Genomic DNA, 17,327 nt, shown 5'->3' with positions numbered 1-17,327 from the left:
ATTTCACATGGTTTATAAAATGTATCTTTCTTTCCGTTCCAGTACTTCTGGATGACTAAGGCTTGGGGTTCATCTGCAATCCTGCAGGGGCTTGGGGGGTTCCCACCTGGGCTCACCTGCAAACCCTGTGGTGTGAGGGACTCCCACCTGGACTCCCCTGTAAACCTGGCAGTGTGAGGGTGCACACCTCATGGGGGCACAGTTCACAAATGGAATCTGCAATGGTGAGAAGATGCTCTCCTTTTCTGGAAAATTCTGAGGTACATTATTCTCTAGAAGGCCCCGGTGGGATTGAACCCATGCTGCCCACATCAGGGACCAGCTCAAACACATGCCCATGAGGTGTTTCTGTCCCAGCAGAAGCAGCTGCCTCCTACTCCACTTACCCAGACACCTTGCAGAGACTTCACTAGGGGCAGGTGTGTGAGCGGCTTGCCGTCCTAAGATTGGCTCTACCTCCCACATTGCCAACAGCCCAGTATCTGAGGTCGGGATGTAGAAGTGGGCAAATCGGTTTCTGCGCCAGGAAAACAGTGTAACCACTCAGAACATTGCATGGCATGGCTGTACCACCGAGAATCATAGGAACACGCATGGGAGGAAATCTTGAGGTTGTTGCATGATTATGGGAAGAAAGTAAGGCAGGGAGGAGAGAACCGATGGACATGAGAGCACTGTCCCTTGACTTGTGCTTCAGCATCTTTGCGGGGACACCGCGAACAGGTCCAGAGGTGCTATTATACCAGAAGCCCCTCAAAACCCAGACACAAGGATGCACTATGGTAAATGAGCCAGGGCGTCTCTAACTGCCTTGGCGTAGTGATAAGAAGGATCAGAAGGCACAGGGTGGTAGAGACATGGAAGAGCAGAAATTCTATCACCGAGTTATGTTCCTTGGGAAGGCTCAGAGGACACTCCGTGTAATAAAATAATAAGGAAAGCCTGGTGGGAGGGTTAGGCGCTGGTGTCTTTAAAAACCCTGGAATACCCCGCGTTCACACAAATGCCATTAGGTAGAAGACACACCCCACGAACAGTCAGTGGTTTGCCACACCGGTGAAGGGTTCGGCGCCAGTGGTTTGGTGCATACCGTCTCATCCTTTCAGATAAATGGCAAGTTCTTGCATTCCCCTTCCCTCCTATTAAGAAAGAGTCCTCTTGCCTGGGAAGGCTCTTTGGCATTTAAAAGCAGATTATTGCTTCAACCCATTAATCTAGTAGCCCAAATGCTTCCACTTTTGAAAGATTCCCAGAACAAAATAGAGCTATGCAGCAGGTCCTGCCGCAGTGGAAATTGCTCTGTTGATCACAGTGTATGACTCAGCAAGTCTGATGGGTCTGGAGGCATCTCTGGTGGATAAGGGTGCTCAGTAGAAGTCTGTCAAGCCCCCAGTGCAAGAGTCAGGGCAGACCCCTAGAATTCTGGAGCAAGTCATTACCTTGGGTAGCAGAGAACCTTATTTACCATTTGAAAAGCACAGAGCAGCTGGGCCCTAAATATGTCTGGATGTTCCCATGACAATCTGGGTATTATCAGCTCCTCCTGGCCAGGAGGTGCCCATCACAATCTGGGTTTTATCAGCTGCATTCCATCAGGAGGTGCCCATCACAGTCTGGGTATTATCAGTTCCATTCCATCAGGAGGTGCCCATCACATCATGTTGTAGGTATTTTTGGATCCGTTCAGTCCTAAGGTCTGGCAGGTACAATGAACATGGTTCACTGGAGATCACTTGGGGTCACTCTGAGAGGTCTGGAAGTCCTGTCAGTGACATGAGCAGGTAGCCCAGCCTTCTATCTCTTTATCTCTGTAATACCAGCACCTCAACTTAGAGCTGTCACCTCACTGGGGTTTCCTATGACCATTTACAGTGAAGGAAAGATTCCAGTTTGGTTCCCAGATGGGTGGGCATGATACATCATCGGCAAAAAAAAAAAAAAAAAAAAAAATGCAGTGCCACCACCACACTGCAGCCTGGCTCAGGAGCCTCCAAAGCAAAGTGATGAGGGGAACCCATCCTAGTGGGCAGTAGCAAGGTGATCTTGGTCATTCACTTTGAAGAGAGTGAAAATGCTTGCGGCATGACTCTTCAGGTGGATGTCTGGCCTGTGCAGAATGGCTTGGCTCTTTGGGAGGGGCCTGGAAGGGGAGAGTGGACACAGAGAAGTTTGGGGAAGAGAGAGGTGAGAGGTCATGGCAGCGGGAATGTGTGAGCATCTTCATGAAATGCTAAAGCTGCCAGAGAGGGCTACGGTGGCCCAGCACCTGTTGTGTAGGGTGACTGTCCCGTGGGTGTCACCAGCCTCTGTTCTGGGCTCCCAGTGCTTAAGCAGGGGACCCATGGATGGAGTGGCCAAGGCGATGGGAACAGAGGCTAGGCAGTGGCCGCAAGTACAGGCTCCCTGTCGCCACGGCCGATTCAGCTAGTACCATGGCTACAGGACCAGCCTGTCATCAATTCAGTGAGCACCACGGCTGTGAGACCACACTGTCATCAGCAAAGACTGATACGGCACCTTCTCTCGAACACTAGCCATCCACTGGCAGTGGTATGTGCAGGAGACCCCCTTTACCCAGTTGAGGTAACTGTCATTTGCTTACCGTGCCCTGTCTCTGTCAGCACCCTCATCAAATGGCGTGAAGGATGCCTCACCCACCAGCATAGATCCCGCGTGAAGGATGCCTCACCCACCAGCATAGATCCCGCGTGAAGGATGCCTCACCCACCAAGCATAGTGTTGCTTCTGACCAAAGGACCCCTGTTGAGGTCAAGGCAATGCCAAGAGGGTGTTTGACCATTTGATGTACCAAGCAGCTGTGCCCTAAGCTTTTATCACGCGCTGCATCCCTTCTAAGCAGAATGCAGGGATGGCTGATTAAGCATTTACCTTAAAGGCTACTCGGCCCTAAGGCCCTGTGGTTTGGAGAGCTGCTTCCTGTAGGTGGTATAGGCCCTAAGCCAGTGGCCATGTTCCAGCAGCAGGAATACATGAGTTCAGGACCTGTGACCCACTGGTGGAATTTGTCCTCCAAATCCAGCTTAGGCTGTCTTAGAATAAAAGTCCTAGTTCTTGGAGAAGCGGTGGGATGGGAAGAAATGCTCTCTGCCCAGGACACATTGAAGGTTCTTGTGAACTTGAAAATGTAAACACCACTTGGCCATCTTGGGGTCCTCATGCTGGTGTTAGTTCCAAGGTTGGGGGCCATGGCCCACTCTGCTGACCACTGCCGCCAGGATTGCAGTTGTGTAATGCAGAGGGGAAGGGCCAGTCGGGCACCTATCTGTTGATACTTCCAGTGTGATCATGACTGTAAATGGCAAAAAAGCAGCAACCATGGCCTAATAAGGGCTCAACAACCAGGCACTCAGGCCCCTCCATGCAAAGCAAGTAACTCAGTCTGCCAAAGTGCTGGCCTGGTATGAAGGGATACAGAAGATGAAGTGGGGTAGGAGATAGCCTAGGGCCTGGGACAGCAGTGGGCGCTATAGCTTGTCTAACCCTAACCCTCCTACATTTGGTCTTTTTAGAGAATGCGACCAACTGCAAACTTGAGGGCCTTGTGTTGAATGTTGTCTGGATATGAGTAGGACATGCTGTGGACTGTGTCAGATATCACCTGTGCCTGGCCTCACACACTCCCGGTCCACCCTTTACTCCTGTCATTTTTGCAATCACCAGCCTCCTCACACATAACCCGAGGGCTCCTCAGCTCAGCTGTGCTCTGTGTGTTTCTCTCTGCTCCAGGTGCTCTCTGACTGCAAGGCACGAAATACTGGAGCAAACTTGGAATTGCAAGGGAATGACCACACTATAGTGTAACCCCTCGCCAGCGGGGACTTGAAGCCCATGGAGAAACGGTCCCTTCTGGTAGGCACATTCTACAGAGGGACCCGATGGGACTGAGCCCAGATGCCCGCTGTCATGACCAGCTCAGTACTGCAGATTTCAATTCCTTTCATTAATTTTCTGTTTCATGTTTGCCAGTTTCCCTCTCCTGTTTCGTGAGGTCACTTCCAAACACAAACTCGCAGCATGCAGGCCCTAGTCTTGAGCTTTGCTTGTGTGGAAGCAGCTGGAGCACCCAAACAAAGACAGTATCTGCCCTTGGATTCTCACAGCTTCAAACAATTACAGTCCAGCGTGAGGGTCTGGAGGGTCTGGGAGTCACTCCATTTTTGTTTTTCTCTTTTGCTGCATTTTCAATAAATCTCTCTGTTGTAGACTCAATGGTGTCCCCCCAGCGTTATTCATATGTTAATGTCCAAGTCCCCAGTGCAGCCGTATTTGGAGATATGGCCCTGAACAGGACAAGGAAGGTTCAACAAGCTCATGAGGCTGGGGCCCTAATCCCATAGCACTGACATCCTTGTAAGAAGAGGAAAAAAAACCCGAGCTCCCTGTCCATGCTCACAGAGGAAAGGCCATGTGAGGACACGGCCGGAAGGTGCGGGCCACAAGCCAGTGACATCCCTCACCGTCGCCTCCGTTTTCACACCACTGTCTGGACCTGTACCTACCCATGTTTTCCCCACCTCCTGTCTCTCAGCTGAGGCAGCAGTGGCATCATCCAGGTCTTTAACCCCAGCTTTTACTCATTTGCTGTTTTGAGGCCTCTGTGTGATCTGAGCATTTTTGCTCAATCTTAAAGCACCTGTTTCTACCATCATAAAAGCATCACACCTCATTCTCTTCAGCTTTGGCTCTCAGCAGCTTGCAAAAGCTATAATAGAAAGTAGTTTGACAAACAGGGCTAAGGTGAAGAGGACAAATGCAGCTACTGGCTTCTGCTTCTCTCGAGAAGAATCTCTCAGCGGTTCCGTCAGTTCACACTTACTAGTGTTCCAGTTGCTTCATGTCGCTGTCAGCACTCGGCGGTGGTATGTTCTCTTTAATTTGGCTATCCCAGTGGGTGTATATTGGTGTTCATTGTGGTTTTAACGAGGTGTTCTCAGAGGTGTGTTACCCAGCCTAAAGAAAAGATGAATCCCTGATTAGAGAATATGGTGTGAGACTTTAGAGGGGTGTTGAGATGGTCTTTCAGGAGAATGGAACAAACATTTATTAAGCATTTTATACATTCAGTGCAACACGAGATGTTCCACCCAACTAGTATATTTAAGATGTCCAACTTTTCTATACATTAAGTTTCACTTTTCCCATTTTGGGGAAAAAACATTCTATAAATAATAAATTACCCCAGGTCTCATATTTATAAAGATTTGGCTCATGTCATATCACAGAGGTGGCTGCAGGTTTCTTGTAGTATTGGCACTAACATTGAGAACCATATGTTTATTTTGCAGAAGGAAAGAGAAGACACAGGGAGTGGGGTTGGGGAGATAGGAGAAGCTAAGGGAACTTGTAATCGTACTTTGGGATTTCAGTGGGAGAAAAGGAATTGAACCTGGCCTGCTGACCCCACTTCAGGGATGAGATGCCCTGGCTGTGGAGGGCTCCTGAGGCCCTTCTGGTACAATTGTCCATGTTCCATGGCAAACTCAGAAGCCTTCCCACAGCAGGGACAGTCCATCCTGATCTCTCATGCGTTCCTCCAAAGCTGTAAAAGCCACGGTCGCTTCATCCTCGTAGCCTCGAGAAGAGACAAGACAGATAGTATCTTCCTTTTCAGATGAACCAGCTGATTCAGGGAACTCTCTAGTGACTTACTCAAGACCGCAGAGTGGACAGAGCCAAAGCAAGAATCCAAGTTCAGGCCTCCTGCTGCTGTAGAAATATTGTGATATGGTCACACATGATCTATTTTCTTCAGGGACCTTTGTGGCATGTTTGGGTCCTATTACCTCATAATTCTTCCGTTTTATTAAGCCTGGTGTTGGCTACAAGAAGGTTGTAATGAGTGCAGTTTCACTAATGATGGTAGTGGTGGCTGACTTTCACTGAATACTCTTTCTGACTGGCTCGATCCTGAAAGCTTTAGGTGCACACATTCTAATCACAAGATCGGCACTGCCGCCCCAGAGAAGGCCGCAGCACGCAGAGGTGGAGTAGCTTGCCCAAGGACACTGAACTCAAAACGTAGGCACTACACACATTTAACCTTATGTTTGTTACACAACCTTCCTCTTTGTGAATATGAAAGTAAACCAAGTGTGGTTTTACAGACAAGGGTTGTGAGCACTTCCGTAAAGAATCTACAGGGGCCATGAGCAGAGGGCTGCGTGGTGCTGTGATTTCTGACATGGGAATGTAGGAAGGCTCGGTAATAAAGCTTGCCCATTAGCACTGAGAAGCACTTGTAGAGTTGCTGCCTATCAGCTTTAATCCACTTACGGTGGCTTCAGACTGCTGACTCCAGGACACCAGATGGAAAAGCCACATCAGGCTGGCACTCTTCTTCCTCCTCCATGTCTTCCTCTCCTTCCTCCCCTCTGCCTCTTTCTTCACCCTCTTCTCCTCTTCCTCCTTCTCCTCTCCATCCTTCTCTTGCTTCTCCCTCTCCTCCTCCTTCTCCTCCTCCTTCTCTTGGTCCTTCTCTTGCTCCTCCCCCTCTTCCTCCTCCCTCTCCTCTTCCCCCACTCCTCCTCTTGCTCCCACCCTCTCTTCCTTCTCTTCTTGGTCTTCCTTTCCCCTTCTCTTCCTTTTTTTTCCTCCTCCTCCTCCTTCAATAGAAAAAGCATTACAATTAAGGCACCTATGGACAGGTGTAGTTTATGGAGCTATAAGACAAAGTCAGCTGGTCATTGATAGGGTATAATTGTTCTGGTGTTAGCCATTCTTTTTGTTGAAAACGAAATATTTCTAACATACTAGAGTTTCTGATACCCATGTTCCCACAGCTGAGATTATTAACACGTTTTAATATTTCACCCTATTTGCCTAATTTTTTAGTGAAGAAATCAAATGTTTCAGATTAGGTCAAGACTGCTGCCCACCCCCGATCACTCAACTTTAAAAAGCAGAACTCTTGATTTCCCCCAAGCCATGTGCATCCTGCATCCTCCCCAACTTCAGCAGAAGGCACCGGCTCTCCTCGATGGCTCAGCAGTAAGCAGGTCTCCCCTTGCTCCTCTGTTCCCTTCTGCCGGTCCTTGTGTCTCTGCCTCCTACGTTTCTCCCATGTCTGCCACCTCCCTGCCTCATCACACCTCTCAGACTCTTCCCAGACTCCTGCCACAGCCTCAGTGGGCCCCGCAATTCCACCCTAGCCCTCCTGGCATCAAGACTTCAGTCAACAGTTCAGTGGTTTTTAAAAGACTGTCACAGCAGGCCACTGTCCCACATCACGTTCAGAAGCAACCTACACGTGATGGGGCTCCCCTCTCCCCAGTCTGGCTACACTGGCCTTTCTTCTGTTCCTGGAGCCCCTCAAGCCCCTTTCTGCTCTGAGGGCTTCTGCCTGGAATCTGGTCCCTGGGTCTTCGCAGAGCCGCTTGCTCCCCTCACCCAGATCCCTGCTCAGAGGCTCATGCTCCCAGAGAGCTTCAAAGGACCTTCTCTGCCGTCTTCCTGCTGCTCAGCCTTCCGCTGTCCTCATGGACAACCAGCTTCACATTACACATTCATTGGTTTGCTGTCTGTCTCACCCACACCTACTGCCCTGGAATAAAGCTTTCTGAGTTTGTCTTGTTTACCACCACATCCTCCATACCTAGAACAAATGCTTCATTTTTGTTAAATAGGTGAATAAATCTCACTGGATTGCTTTACCCCAACAGCAGCTCCTCAAAGAAGTTGTGTGTATTAAGCCTCCTTATGATTTACTATATTTATTACACATTTATGTGCCCATATGGATTTAATGCAAACTAGTATGTCTGAAATTTTCACTTAAACGATATCATGGCTTACGTGACCTTTTGCAACTTGCTGCTGCTTTTCTGGTCCAAAAATATGTTTAAGATTAATCCATGTTGATACTTGTGCCTTCATTTAACCATCAAGCAATGTTTTGTTGAATGAATAGACCACACTTTATTTATTCATTCCCATAGCATACTGGGTTATATATTTTTTTAATATACGTATTTTTTTTGGAGTAGAGGGGTCTCTTTAACACCCAGCTGAGAATTATTCTACATTAGACCCATAGAATTGCTGGGCTGTAAGTTATGTGCAACTTCAACTTTGCTAGATGTGTTAAGTTGCCCAAAACTGTTTGTACCATTTTACAAGGTGTAAGAATTCCATTTTTCACATCTTAATATTTTTAGTCATCCCAGTTTTGATTTTTCCCTGATAGGCATCTTATGTGACTCATTTTTGTTTTATCTTGCACTTTCCCCTTCACTATTATCTTTTTCTCCATATGTTTATTGGCGATGCAAGTTTCTTTTTTTCTAAATTGTTTGTTCATATTTTGCCTGTTTTTCTCTTGGGTTGTTTGTCTATTTCTTATTTATTTGAATTAGGTCTTTGAGAACTCTATGTAAGACTATTTTGTAGTTTATTCACATTACAAGTATCATCTCACAGTCTGTGGTTTTCTTTTCAGTTTACAGCGTCTTTTTATCTGCATATGTTTTAATTTCATGCAATTTTCCCCTCATATTTGATTTGTTTCTGTATATTTTAAAGAAATCTCTGCTATATTATAAAAATGCTCTGTGATGCTTCCTTTCAAAGTTTAAAGTTGGCTTTCTACAGAGTTTATTTTATTTTGGGGTATGATATGAGATAAAAATCAAATTTTATTTTACCTTTTATACAGAGAGTAACCAAAGCCAGTGTTACTTTTAAAAACTTAATTTATTGAATAGGTAACACATTCATATGGTTTGATGATTGTAATAATGCTGCAAAATGCATACCATGAAGTCTCATTCCCATCCCTGCCTCATCTGCTCTCTTCTCTGCATAAGGCAACCAGTTTTTTATTGATTATTCTTTGTTTCTCTGTATGTACAAGTAGTGCAAACAGAAAAAGATATTCTTATCTTCCCGTTTTTAAACACAAGTAGCACGCTTATCCATACTGTTCTGCACCTTGCTGTTCTCACTTAACTATTTTTCCTGGAGCTCTTTCCATTTGAGAGCATAGGAAGCTTTTCATTCTCTTTTGTGGCTGAATAGTTACAGAAACCTGGATTTCTCATGCTTGATAAGAAGCATGCGTGCCCTTTGCTCTGGAAGGAGACACTACTTCCAAGGCTGCTTACTACACACACATCCCAGAAAAGATGCTTTGGAACAGAGGGCAGTTAGGATCTCACTCACAAAATATGTAGAAATGAGAGACCCAGAGTTGTATTAATTTGCAGTCACCAATGTTCCAATTGTGCCATATCATTTTCAACATTTGCTGTTGACAGTCTCTAATCGTAGCCATTCTACGATTAGAGAGTGCATTGGGTGTGCATTGGCGTTTCATAGTGGTTTTAGTCTGCATTTCTCTGATGTGTAATGATGTTGAACACTATTTCATGTTTATTAACAATTTCTTTTCTGATTTTATCACTTTAGAATCAGGGGGTACGTGTGCAAGTTTGTTATATGGGTATATTGATAATGCTGGGGTTGGGCTTCTTTTGAACGCACCACCTGAATAGTGAACATTGCACCCAACAGGTAGCTTTTCAACCCCTTTCTCCCTCCTTCTCTCCCTGCTTTTGGAGTCCCCAGTGTCTTTTGTGTTTATTAACAATTTTGATATCCTCATTTGGAAAAGTCTATTCAAAGTTTTTGAAACCACTTTTTTAAGTGGAATTTGCTCCTATTTCTTAATGATTTGTAGAAGTTCTTTTTATATTTTGCATATGAGCCTTTTAGAATATAAAAACAGAAGTCCTCAATTGCAATGAAGGTTAGTTTCATTGTTTTGTTATATGGTGAGTGATTTTCAGACGCTGCTTAATGAATCTTTTTGAGCCCCGAATTACGACGATCTTTTCTGATGCTTTCCATAGGCACTTGATTCTTTTAGCTTTTACATTTAAGTCTATGATCCATTTCAAGTGGACGTTTGGCATCTTCTCTGGTGGTCTAATAGACTCAGTGCTCTTAAATGAACTTCAGTGTATATGTGAGGTATGATTTAATTTTTTTTTCCTACATCAATATCCAATTTACTCTATATAATTTATTGGAAAGGTTTTTCTTTCCCCATTGAATTGTGGCAAAGCCTTTTATGTATTACTGAATTCTATTTGCTAATATTTTCTTTAAGATATTTTGTGTTCATATTTATAAGACAATTTGGTTGTAGTTTTCCTTTCTTTTAATATTCTTGCCAGATTTTGGTATTTTGTCCCTATAAAATCAGTTAAATTTTCATTTTTTTTCTGTTTTCTAGAAGAGTTTAAGATTGGCATTAATTATTATCTGAACTTTTAAAAGAATTTGTCTTTGAAACCATCTAGACCTAGAAAGCTGTTTTTGTAGGAAAGATTTTAATTGTAGATTTAATTTATTCAATAGTTAACCTAGCTTTTCTGTTTTTTGTTGAGTCAGTTCAGAAACTGCTTTTCAAGGATTTGTTCATTTCATCTGAATTTGAAAATTTATTACCACAAAGATATTTATACTATCCTTTCATTTTCTTTTCATTATCTGGAGGGTTTGTAATCATGTCTTTTTATTCCTAATATTAGCAAAAATTTTTTTCTTGATTAATCATGCTAGGGGCGTTTTGGCTATGTATTGCTGCATAATTAAATAACCAGTGTCTCAGTGCTTTGAGTAACGATTAATTATCTCTAATGTGTCTGTAGATTTACTGGCCCATTGAGTTGAGTGTGATTTTTTTGTTCCCCTGGGGGCGTCTTGTTTGAAGTCTGGCGTGTAGTTTCAGGCAGATAGCCTGTGGGGTTGGATCAGCTGAGCCAGACATCCCAGGTGATGTGCGCTCCCCAGTAATCATCAGGAGCTAAGCTGGGGTTGCACATCAAGTTGCTGAGTGATGTACTCTATATTAGTTACCTCTCACATATTTAGAAGAATTCTAAAATAGATTTTAAAAATGCCTCAAATGCCATATTATATCATTTTTCACTCAAAAATTTTACAATTTGACAACTGCTGTATTGGTGAGACTAGGGGGAGAGAGATCCTTTCATACACTCCTGAAAAAGTGCAAAATTATTCAACATCTATGAAGGCTAATTGGCAATATATTATCACAATTATAAATGCTTATCCATATGCTTTTTAATCCAGAAATCTCACTTCTGTGAATTACTATATTGTTGAATAGAAGGGATGTTAGTGGACATGCTTACCCTCTTCTTGACTTTAAAGAGATTATATCTCAACTTTCATGATTAGATGTGCTATTAGGTTGGCGCAAAAGTAAATGCAGTTTTGCCATTGAAAGTAATGGCGAAAACCACAATTACTTTTACACCAGCCTAATATTTATGCTTCATTCACTATTTGAAGATAAGAATATTCTCATCTTATTTTAGTTTACTAAGAAGATTGAGTGTTGAATTTTATCAAATATTTTCTGCATCTATTTAAAGGTGATCATATGGTTTTTTTCCTTTCATCTGTTAATGTGATAAATTTCATTAACACATTTTTCTAATAAGCTATCCTTGCTTTCCTGTGACAATTCCTACAAGTCGATTTAAAAAAAACAAACAAAACCGAATTGCTAGAATCTGTTGCTATTACTTTTCCATTTATATTCAAAAGTGAAGTTTCTTTCTCCTTTTGTCCTAATTTTCTTCTATTTTTGATGTCACTAGAATTTTAAAGGGAGTGGGAGAGCTCTCCCAGTTTTCCTAACTGGGTTATTGCCTGAATAAAGAAGCATATTTCATAGAACCTCCTTGTCCCCAACTTAGTAATCAATCATTGTTAACAATCTGATTAGACTGATGTATAAGACATTTATTTATTTAATATACAATTGTGAGGATGTTAAATATACATAAAATGTTAGCCCTTACAAAATTCACAACTATTGCAAGAGTGAAACAGGGAAGGCTCATTGAAATGCATTAGACAGCCATTATGCAAAGCTTGGAATGTTTCTTTTTTGCGTTGATAATCTTTTGAGTTCATGAATGAATTCTCAGTTCTTCTCAATTTAGTATTGCTAGCATCGGCTTAATATGTCTATACAGCAAGGTGCCTGGCATTTTGGCAAGTTCAGATGGTTTTAAAAGTGAAAATGAGAGTAGTGGTCTTGGATGGAAAGTTGATAAGTCTGGAAGAGAAGCTAAGTGATTTGTTGAACAAAATCTGTATTACATGGTAGTGGTGATTTTTAATTATTTGTATATCTGTAGTAGAGGCATAATGTTCTCTATGGTAAAAAAAAAAAAACCACAACCCACATTGTTTTCTTTCTCAATACATTGTTCAAGCCGTATTCTCAGAAATGTTCCCTGAGTTAAGGGTGCATAAACTATGTAAGTTCCTGTTAGACATTTTGTCATTAACATTGGCTAGATACAGTAGAGAAACCATCATCTTCCTAAAGTCTCAAATTGGATTACTTCACATTTTTAGTTTGAACTTCAGGGAAACATTATGCCTTTACCCATTCTCTTATCCAGTGAATGAGCTATGATGAAGGTGTTTTCAAACCAAGAGACCCATATGTGACATGTGACGAATCAGGTTTTGTGTTCGTGTGAAGGAAGATCCTGACAGGTTAAGGAACAAATCTACAATCTGTACTTCTTAGCATTGAAGGCAGGCTTGAAGACTATCTAGGGTAGAGACACTAATAGATTGGAGATGTCAGGAAAAAAGAACATCTATAATCCAGTAATTGTTTGAGAAAAAGTAGAGTTGAATAGAAATGACTACTGAAAAATGTTACAGAAACTCAATCACCACAAATTAGTCAGATTTTGTGTTCTATTCCTCACACTTTAAGAGATTAGAAGCTAAATGTATTATAGCTAAGATGTTAGTGATTTGCATTTCCCTGATAATTAGTGATGTGGAACATCTTTTCATATACCAGTTGACCATTTGCATGTCTTCTTTTGAGAAATGTCTATTCAAGCTCTTGTCCATTTTTAAATTGAATTATTTGTTTTCTTTGCTAAGTGAGTTGTAGGAGTTTCTTATATATTTTGGATATTAACTTCTTATCAGATATATAGTGTGCAAATGTTTTCTCCCAATCCATGCACTGTCTCTTCACCTGGCCAATTGTTTTCTTGTGGTAAAGAAGCTTTATAGTTTGATGGACTCCCACTTGTCCATTTTTACTTTTGCTGCATGTGCTTTTGGTGTTATATTCAAGAGGTCATTGCCTAGACCAATTCCATGAATTTTTTCCCCTGTGTTTTCTTCTAGGAGTTTTATACATTTGGGTTTTAGGTTTAATTCCTTAGACCATTTTGAGTTGATTTTTGCTTATGGTGTAAGGGCACAGTTTTACTTTTTTGCATGTGGATATCCAATTTTCCCAACGCCATTTGTTGAAGAGATTGTCATTTCCTTATTGTGTGTTCTTGGCACTATTTTTCAAGATCAGTTGACTGTAAACGTATGGGCTTATTTCTGAGCACTCTATCCTGTTCCATTGGTCTATATTATCCATTTTTATGCCAGTACCATACTGTTCTGATTATTATAGCTTTGTAGTATACTTTGATATCAGGCAGTGTGATGTGTTCAGCTTTTTTTTTTTCTTTTTTCCTCAAGATTGCTTTGGCTATCTGAGGTCTTTTGTAATATTGTATGAAGTTTGGAATTGTTTTTCCTATTTCTGCAAAAAATATTATTAAGCTTTTCATAGGGATTGCATGAAATTCATAGATCAGTTTGGGGAGAATAGACATTTTAACAAATGTTAATTCTTTCAGTTCATGAACACAGGAAGCCTTTCTATTTATTTATGTCTTCTCTAATTTCTTTCATTACAATAATTTATTGCCTCACACTTATCAGGGTGACTCTTACAATACACTGTTGAGAGAATAAAAAGACAAATCACAGACTAGGAAAAATATTTGCAAAAGACATATCTGATAAAGAATTGTTTTTCAAATATACAAAGAACACCTAAAACTCAGCAATAAGAAAACACTCAATTAAAAAATGGGCCAAAGACTTGAGTAGACACCTCACCAAGAAGATATATGGATGGCAAATGAGCACATAAGATGCTTCCCGTCATATGTCATCAGGGAAATGCAAATTAAAACAACAGTGAGATATCACAATATCACTATTAGAATGGCCAAAATCCAAAACCATGACAACACCAAATGCTGGCAAGGATGTGGGGCAACAGGAACTCTCATTCATTGCTGGTGGGAATGTAAAATGGTACAGCCACTTTGGAAGAGAGTTTTATGGTTTCCTACAAAACAAAACACAGCTTTACCATATGATCTAGCAGTTACACTATGTAGTATTTACTCAAAGGCGTTAAAAACGAACATCACATGATATTATTTACATGTGGAATCTAAAAAGGTGAGACTCAGCTAGGTGTGGTGGTTCCTACCTATAATCCCAGCACTTTGAGAGGCCAAGGTGGGAGGACTGCTTGAGTCCAGGAGTTCGAGACCAGCCTGGGAAACATCGTGAGACCCCATCTCTACTAAAACAATTAAAAAGTTAGCCAGGTTTGGTGGAATATGTCTATAGTCTCAGCTATTCAGAAGGCAAAGGTAGGAGAATCACTGGAACTCAGTGAGCTATGCTCGTGTCACTGCACTGAAGCCTGGGCAACAGAACAAGACCCTGTCTCAAAAAAAAAAACATTAAATTAAAAGACGAGACTCACAAAAGCTGTGTAGAACAGTAGTTGCCATATGGTAGAAGGTAGGAGGAAAGGGAAATGGTGAGTTGAGTTTCCATGGGTACAAAGTTTCAGTTCTACAAGATAATATTTCTAGAGATCTGCTGTACAACACTCTGCCTATAGTAACAATATTGGATCATTTACTTAAAAGTTGTTAAGGGGGTCATATTAAGTGTCCTTACCACAATTTTTATAAAGAGCAATTTTTTATGGCTTAAGATAATACATGTAAATATTATCTTAAGTGCCCTGGTAAGTGTCCCAACAAGCCAGTCTGTGAGCATGCGCATGAACTTGACTTATGAAATGTATGTAGAAACACATCTGTACGTGTGTAAGATGTAGATATCTGAAACAGCAAGAATAAAATAACCAAAATATTCACTTTTTTGGAGTATAGAATTTATACCTCTACACACACACACACACACACACACACACACACACACTTGACCAGTTCTGAATTGTTAGTATGGTTACTAATCTTGGCATTTTCTATTTATGTGTATCTCTAGTCCTGGGTTGTCAATGTTAGAATGTGAGGATTGCATTCAATATGCTCCAATAGTACATTGCTCTCTTGAGATAATGGGGAAACACTTGGACATATTTCTGATGGGGTACTAGCCTGCCTAATATAGTTTTAAAAATAAGTAACTTGACTGTATATAAATTTACAAAACATAAAATCTTAGGGTTCTATTAAATTTTACTTTCTATAAAAAATGTTATATATGTAAAATGGATGATTAAAATTTTCTTCATGTTTGAAATTGAATGTATCATGGAAGTTCTATGAAGATGACCTGACTCAAAAAGCTTGAAGGATTGTTGCCCAGGTACAATAATTTGGACATGTTCATTTTGAGAAATCCCTTAGTTCTTAGCCCAGGACCACTTTGCAGTAGGTCTAAGCACTAGGAGCCCACTCTTAAACACTCAGAGCTAATGTGGAAGAGTATTTGCTTCTGTAAAATAAATTGGAAGGGTCAAAGAAGGAGTGTCTTTTTTTTTTTTTAATTTAAATGGCTTGGATTTGAATATCATCAAAATATTCTTACTTTAAGCTATAAAGGTTTTAACTACTTTTGCTTTTCTATATTTTATGCTATTGGTATTTTGCTTTCTTTGTATTAGGAGTAGAAATAATCTACATGGTTACTTTATGTGTCAACTTGACTGGGCTTAGGGATGCCCAGACAGCTGGTAAAACAGTATTTCTGGGCGTGTCTGTGCATGTGTTTCTGGAAGAGATTAGCATTTTCATCAGTAGACTGGGTAAAGAAGTGGGTTGATGCCCACGAACTCACCAGTGCGAGTGGGCACCCTCCAATTCATTGAGGACTTCAACACGTCAAAAGGGAGAGGTAGGAAGAACCTGCTGTCTGCTTGAGTGAAGGCATCCATCTCCTCCGGCCCTCAGACAGTGGCACACCTGCTTCTTGGGCATTTGAACTCGGACTGGAACTTATACCACAGGATTTCCTGGGCCTCCAACTCACAGACAGCAGATTGTGGAACTTCTCAGCCTCCATAATCATGTGAACAAATTCCTCATAATAAATCTCTTGCTGTCTCTTTCTCTCTCTATCCTATTGGTCCTGTCTCTCTGGAGAACCCCAACTAACACAATCTGCAACTCCTTATTCCCTATAATGAGAAACATGCCATGTCCCTGACATCTTAAGCCATGTGAGGTCCCAGGTGAGGTCAGTTTACATCCATCCCCTGCTTACTGTGAATAAATAATAACGAAAACCATCCAGTGTTGCAATAGAAAATGCTAGTCCCTATTTGTCTTATTTGTAACTATTTTCATTTTCTAAAGGCATGCACCAATTTATTAGAGTCACAGAGCAAGTTTAGTGGCATTTTGTGACCTATTTTGTATGAAATATGGTTTCAAATATTTATTATCTCTTTAAAAAGGCTCAGTTTTGTTTTACACTGATTTTTCATTTGCACAGCCTTTTCCATAGATTTTATTACAAGTTAAATCTTTCCTATTAGGAGATATTTTTGATTATTAGTCACCAGGGGTGTATTTTGGCATGGGAGAAAGGAAAAGAATAGCAAAGAAAATGTGTTTATCTAAAATGCAAATAGGTATCCGGAATCTTTGCTGAAGAAAGTCAGTTCACAGGGCATGGGGCCAAAAATAGAAACAAAAAAGATACTTTTTCCTTCATACTTTTTATGTTAACAATAACTTGCAACCTTTTAGGCAGATTTTTTTCTGTATATTTTCCATGTCAAAATTGCTTTCTTTGCAAAAATCGAAGTAGGTGTAACTAAAGGATAACTGATATATTTTTTCTGAAGACATGTATTTCTAAGGTTTAGAAATATCAAAAAATTTTCTGTTTTCAGTTATGATATTTATAATACAATTGAGGATTAACAAGAAATGTGAATGGTTAACATTAACATAGATAAATTATAGTATTAATCAAATATTTTTATAGAATGTGTTTTCATTTTAACATCTACCATTTCAAACCTATATTAACCAAATATACTTTGTATAATATTCTAATATCAATCCATGAGCCATGTATCCCAAAGCCATAAAAACTCCAATTCTGAATGTTGTTTGGTTTTTATATAATTTGGAGTTAAAAATCTACCTTCATCTTAAAGTTTATAAAAT

The sequence above is a fragment of the Macaca fascicularis genome, chromosome 18 (assembly GCF_037993035.2).
Source record: "Macaca fascicularis isolate 582-1 chromosome 18, T2T-MFA8v1.1".
Lineage (NCBI taxonomy): Eukaryota > Metazoa > Chordata > Mammalia > Primates > Cercopithecidae > Macaca > Macaca fascicularis.
The sequence above is the reverse complement of the archived record's forward strand: the minus strand, read 5'-3'. Positions refer to the sequence as shown.